The sequence below is a fragment of the Hordeum vulgare genome, unplaced genomic scaffold (genome assembly GCF_904849725.1).
Source record: "Hordeum vulgare subsp. vulgare unplaced genomic scaffold, MorexV3_pseudomolecules_assembly, whole genome shotgun sequence".
NCBI classification, from domain to species: Eukaryota; Viridiplantae; Streptophyta; class Magnoliopsida; order Poales; family Poaceae; genus Hordeum; species Hordeum vulgare.
In genome coordinates this window covers 61,105-67,192 of record NW_025422647.1, presented here as the reverse complement: position 1 = coordinate 67,192, position 6,088 = coordinate 61,105, and the positions used below count along the sequence as shown (strand labels likewise).

At 43.1% G+C, this 6,088-nt stretch overlaps 1 long non-coding RNA gene across 2 annotated transcripts; it reads right to left on the bottom strand.

Moving 5' to 3' along the window:
- Nucleotides 1–1,029: 1,029 nt before the first annotated feature.
- LOC123421902 lies at nt 1,030–5,865 on the bottom strand. Of its 2 annotated transcripts, XR_006620055.1 has the most exons (4): nt 4,374–5,865; nt 4,171–4,284; nt 1,993–2,103; nt 1,031–1,479 (listed from the first exon to the last, which is right to left on the bottom strand). It is a non-coding gene; the product is annotated as an uncharacterized LOC123421902 (long non-coding RNA). The 2 variants fall into 2 exon arrangements; XR_006620054.1 differs by having other exon boundaries at nt 1,030–1,479; nt 4,171–5,865.
- Nucleotides 5,866–6,088: the final 223 nt, after the last annotated feature.

Below are 6,088 nucleotides of genomic sequence, written 5' to 3'. Positions count from 1 at the left end.
GAACCATGCTTGCGCCTTTGTTCTCAAATCACGCGAGAAAACCAAAACATACAAACTGTGCGTGCTATGCAGATGTGGAGGAGGGGGGAAGCTCACCATGTTTGCTAGGATGGGCAAGCAGCCATCCGTCTGCTAGTCCTTCCACATGACCAATGTCCAGTCTATAATGAGCAAGCTAAAAAAAGTGTAATGTATGTGTCCAGTAAACATGCACACAACAAAATAGCAATCGGCCGGTCATCTAATCTATGTAAAACAATTCAGTGATCCCACTCCTATCTTGCATTGTTTCATTGACAAAACCCATTAAAATGAGAGTCATGAATGAGTGAAAAGAAATACATGTTCTGTTATGGAGCTAGCAGTTAGGAAATAGCATGTCTAGCTTTCCAAATCAAGAAGATTTAGACAATCGAGCAACAATAGATGATCAAGCAACAGTGAAAATGACCAAATGAACTGTACATGATCATAGGAACGATTGATATCAGGAATGCACTGTTAGGGTACATAGGACAGAACATGCCAGAATTTGATAACAACCCTAGGAATCAAACAACCATGTCATCACTAGTAGACGAATCAGAGTTATAGTGTTTTAGAGGACATGCCATAAGGGGCTTCTTTATAACAAAGCCTGGTAAACCATCACACATATCACACAGCCAAAACATTCCAACCACTGGCATGGAGATCAACCAAGGACCAACTGCAACCAGCACACACATTACCCAGCACGTCGACAAGGGAAACACTCCAGCGCATGCAACACAATACCCGGCAAAAGACAAAAACTCATAGGACTAAAATTGAGGGCTAAATCCACTAATTATTTTACCATAATCACCACGAGAAGCACAAGTGCTTGCATTAGAGACCATCAGCGCAACCCAGAATCCTAGAAATTGCCATGTAATTAAATGTACCAAGGATGGATGGTCATCAGCACAAGTGCTTGCATTGCAAGACGAGTGTTTGTGACTCCTTGAGCATCTCAATGAGTTCAAATCGATTTCTGAATGCAACATCATATGTGAACTATAATTATGTGCAATAATTCTGCCAACATAAACAAAATGATACGAAAACAAGGCATGATCGTACTGAAGAAAACTAATAAAATGAGCCTACTACTAAGTTTTCCACTCATTCAAAATTCATTTGTACTTTCAAGTAATACTTTGACAAAAACTCAGGTATAACTTGGTATTTATAATATAGCAGGCCCCCAAAACAAAACGAAAATAACAAATGGCAACTCATATGTGACAATTCTAGTAAAAAGCAGCAGCAAGTGTGATAAAAGGAAGTTCTTGTACTAGGTTGTAGTAGCAGTTGCTAGTACCTTTCTTCACGGACAGATGAAGAACAATAATGTTCTCTTCCTTTTCCTGACTGAGATCAGCACCACAATCTAGAATGTAACTGAAGAAGGGCGGGTTTAAGCCATCCACGGTGTGCCCCAACCTCCAGGGGAACCTTGACAATGTAACAATTTAATTCATGACACTGACAAAGACCAACATGTATATATATTAGGAAGTAGTAACAAACATGAGCAGGCTAATGGACATGGGAAGTGTGTAATCGTGTAAGGACAGGCTATGGTTTGATATATTCCAAATTATCACCATTTACATGAAAACCAAAAAGAACTGGACATATATTCACATGTTGAGCTATACTGTTTTTCCTGAATCCGAATAATGATAGGATGCCCAGTTTACATAGTGCCTACTCCAGCCACCAAGTCTCTAATTTAGAAAGAATGGGCTATATTCTACACTAACCCAGCAACACAGACATGATGATTCACTCCAACTGTATTTGAATATAAAATATATGTTTGGACCCCGCTAGTCCCAGGGCCTATGCTAGTCCCAGGTTCCATTGAAACTAGTATAGAGCTTGCAAGTTGCAATTGTTGCATCAACATTGTGTACAATGATGTTTTGCCGGGGGGATGAGAATAGGAACGCGATGATGTGACACCTTTTGCACGCATCCTGGATAGGAGCAGTTAGTAGATACGTGCTTTGCCGACTACTAGAACCGTGGTCCATGGCCATCAATACCACAAATGGAAGGACAGGCTAGTTGGTTCTGTAAATTGAAAAAAAAACATTATTTCCATGTCAAAGTATTATGATAACAATCCGAAAATAGGAAATGGCCGATACTGAAATTTAAAGTATTGAACGTCACAAGCATGGGTACAGCTAGTGTCACACGTCCAACAATCTAAAGTGAGACTACTGCTGCTATCACTGGCAGTGGAGCAGGAAAGGCGCTAGTTTTGACAACTTGTATGTGTACTACTGCAAATGAACCAGATCAACCATGCGGCTAACTGAAAAATGGAAACAAAGTCCTCCACATGCCTTGGAATTATTTCTCACATGTTGACCCGACAAACAATTAACTAGTTGATTACTCGGATGTATGCAGACCGTTATTTATTTCTTCAAGTAATTTTTCGTTTCAGGTGATCCAAGTCTAGCCAGAATTGCACGAGGAATCGTACTTGCAAAATTAACTTGATGCTCGCGAGACTGGAGAGTGCTGCTACATGCACAAATTCAGTCTTCCAGGTTGACCTCTCAAATATTTTAGGTCTTGATAGATGACCATGTCATGGGCTCATGGCAACCTATGGTCACCATAGTACTATTAGAGTATCTCTAGCAGACCCCCTAAAAGGGCCGAACCCGCAAAATAACCGCCAAAATACAGGTCAAGGCGGAAAATGCTGCTAGACCAGACCCCACTACCGCGTCCGGCCCGTAATTTTTTTTTGCGGGGCGCGACAAAATGCCCACCCTAACCCGCGAAAATGCAGGTTCTTCCGCCCACCCCGTCGGTGCCCTGTATATATCTAAGCGGTTAGTTGGTGGGACATTTCACCCGCGCTTTTCCCCCACCTACCGCCGCCGGGTGCCGCCTTCGATTCCGGCCGTACCAGCCGTCCGGATCATGACGGTGGGCCGCCGCAGTCCCAAGATCGGCCTCCACCACGCCCTCGTGCCTCGGCTTACCGGAAAGCTACAAATCGGTGGTTGTTTTGTCGCGACCACCAGATTGGCTTTTCCAGCCACCGTTGGCTGCACCAAAGCCATGGATTGGTCGGGAGCACCCCGCACAGCCTCGGCAAAGCGCGAGCGCCGCATGCAGGTACTGGTTCCATCCTCTAGTTGCTGGCGTCGGTTTGCCGGCAAGGACTCTTCCGGCCATCGCTTGGGCTCGGCTTGCCGATGCCACTCATAGAGTGCGATGACTGCCTAGAAACAGTGTTGCGGCTCACATCCAACACACGGCAGCACCTCGGATGGGTATTCTTCAAATGCAGAAACGACGGGGTATGCCCTTCTTCCTCTTCTGCTTTGTCAACTTATTTGGTTAAATTATGGTAGCTTATTGAGGTGTTCATCTGTGTAGGAAGGTAGATGCTAATTTTGGTATTGGAAAGAAGAATACATCGATCTATTGATAGAAAGAAACTTAATAGATGTTCGTGCACTCCTTAGTATAATTGAACCTAACGATGCAGCTGCATGTGCAATTAGAATAGATATTAGAGGTGAATCAACGTCTAATTGTTTAGAATCAAAGCCGAAGAATGAAGAATGCAAGATGAAGAACCCCTGGATCAACAATGAATGCATGGAGAAGATGTTGATCCAACTAGTGGGAGCAGTTATGGAAGTTGGATATCTTCTAAAATGTCTAATTGTGGTTCTTGTTTTTTTTGGTCTTGCTGTTTTAGCAATAATTTGGTGAATTATGATGTATCCAATGCCTTTGAAGAAAATAAAGAAGCAACTAAATGTGTTTTCATGCCTGAAAATGCAATGGAAATAATAGATTTCGCAGGCCAGCGTGGGCGGCGGCCCAGCAGACCCCGTAAAATGGACCCTCATAAAAGGATATTTTGCCGCACACGCCGGTCCACAAAAGGGTTTTTCCGCGAACTGCAAACGACTTTTGCGGATCGGCTTTATACGAGGTCTGCTATAGATGCTCTTACATATAAGCAGGAGTCAAATACACGAATTCAGACTGAAGAAGCCATACGTACATGTTCCATATATTATCATCTATCATATAAATGAAGCAGGTATTTGTTCTACCCGAGCGCAACCAGAGGGGAGCAGGGGAAGGAGAGGAGCTAACCATGACTGTTATGGAGCCGATGCCGAACAGGCAGCGGGTCCAACGAAAGAGCCTACCACCACACACCTCGATGAACCCCTTGTCATCTCGTGTACCGATGGAATCCTGCTGCTGCTGCACAAGAAGGACATAACGAATGTTGATCTCAAATGGAGAAGGAAAAGAAGAAATCATGTCCTAGTAATGGATCCAGTAACAAAGACCTGTCCTAGACGCTGGAGCGGGGCTCCATGGAGTTCAGCTTGGGGGTGCCCTCCCTGGGTGAGCTTGTCGAGCCCCACCAACACGTACCAATGTTTAGCACCTGCACATGCAGTGCAAAAAAGAGGTCAATCAACATACCAAAGTGATGAGAGGTTTATGACCATTGTCAACCTGAACCCATGGTCAATACTGTTCGATCTAGTACTGGTTTCCGTGTGGATGTGTGCCTAGCCAGTATTCAAATTTATTGATTGAGCTCAATCCTTCTGCTCATGAACTTGCTCGTAGGGCTGCACGGTGGGTTTTTCCTGAAAAGGATGGACCTTTCATGTAGTTAATTCTGCTGGTATGACTTTAATCTTGTTCCTCCAAAATGGGGTAGAACATGGTGGTTTGATGACATATTTATCTGTTGTGGTTACTCTCAGTATCCGGCAATTACTTTCACCAACTCAAGAAATTATACGAGGCCATGAAGTTCAAAATTTTGGATAGACATGTGTCACTTTTTAAAAAGAATGTTGATACAGAAGTGCATCTCTCTCGAAGAAAAAGATACAGCTTTTTTGAAAACACATATACTATAGATAGGCAAGAACCTGTTTTTTTTTTCTTTTCTTTTAGAACAAATATAATAGACTTGGCAAATGGCTGGACCTGTTTTACACGTTATTCAACAGAAGAGCATATAATGAACATTTTATTCCACAGTAATGTCAATGTGAGCACTCAAAAGCAATATGCTTCATTTCAATGGAGGAAAAAATATCCATTTGACACAGGGATACGGTCAATTTCAACAACAAAATAGGCAACATCACAGAAAAATAGAACTCCGGTGAGATTGTAGAGGTGTTGGCAAGAGCCTCTCTCTCTCCCAATGGATGCACACACGCGCGCAAGCTGTTGGAGCAAATTGACACAAGCAAAAACAGAGGAGGAGGAGAGCAGCACACACACAGATTTGTTTTGCAGGCAACGGATGCCTTTTTTCTTTCTTCTTGCTTGACCAACAACACACACCGGTTCTGCTTTTGATGTCCAGTTACAAAAATCATTTTCTTGTACCGAATTTGAGAGGGGAAGATGGGTTAGAGCAGCTTACTACCTTGACGAGCGAGGAGAACCAGAGGAGGGATGTCCATGGCGTACAGAGCAGCAGCACAACAAGCAGGTGCATGTCCCCTAGAGCAGCAGTACAGCAGGCGGATGAAACAACCTTCCTCTCCCATGGCGAAGGTGCTCGATCAGGGAGAGAGAAAAGGTGAGGTGAGGAAGAGCCTACAGAAATATTACGAGACCGAAAGTTGAAGATTTTGGAGAGACATGCGCGGCCTTCTTAAAAAGAATACTGATAGAGGCAAACTAGATGTACACAAAATAGAATAGAGCAGCTCATAATGTCTAGCACTATACACAAAATAGGCAACTTCAGAGAAAAATAGTAGTCGTACTCTAGTGAGATTGTAGGGAGGCGCCAAACCAGATGAGATCATGCGAATAACAAATCATTTTTTTGTAAAGATCTTTCAGGTAGGCAAGAACCTGTTTTTTTTTCGTTTTGAACAACTATAATAGAGCTGGCAAATGGTTGGCTCCTTCTTACAAGTCATTCAAAAGAATAGAACAGCTCCGTGATGTCTAGCACTCGAAAGCAATATGCTTCATTTCAAAGAAGGAAAAACAAAAAGACTCATTTGACAGAATAATAGGG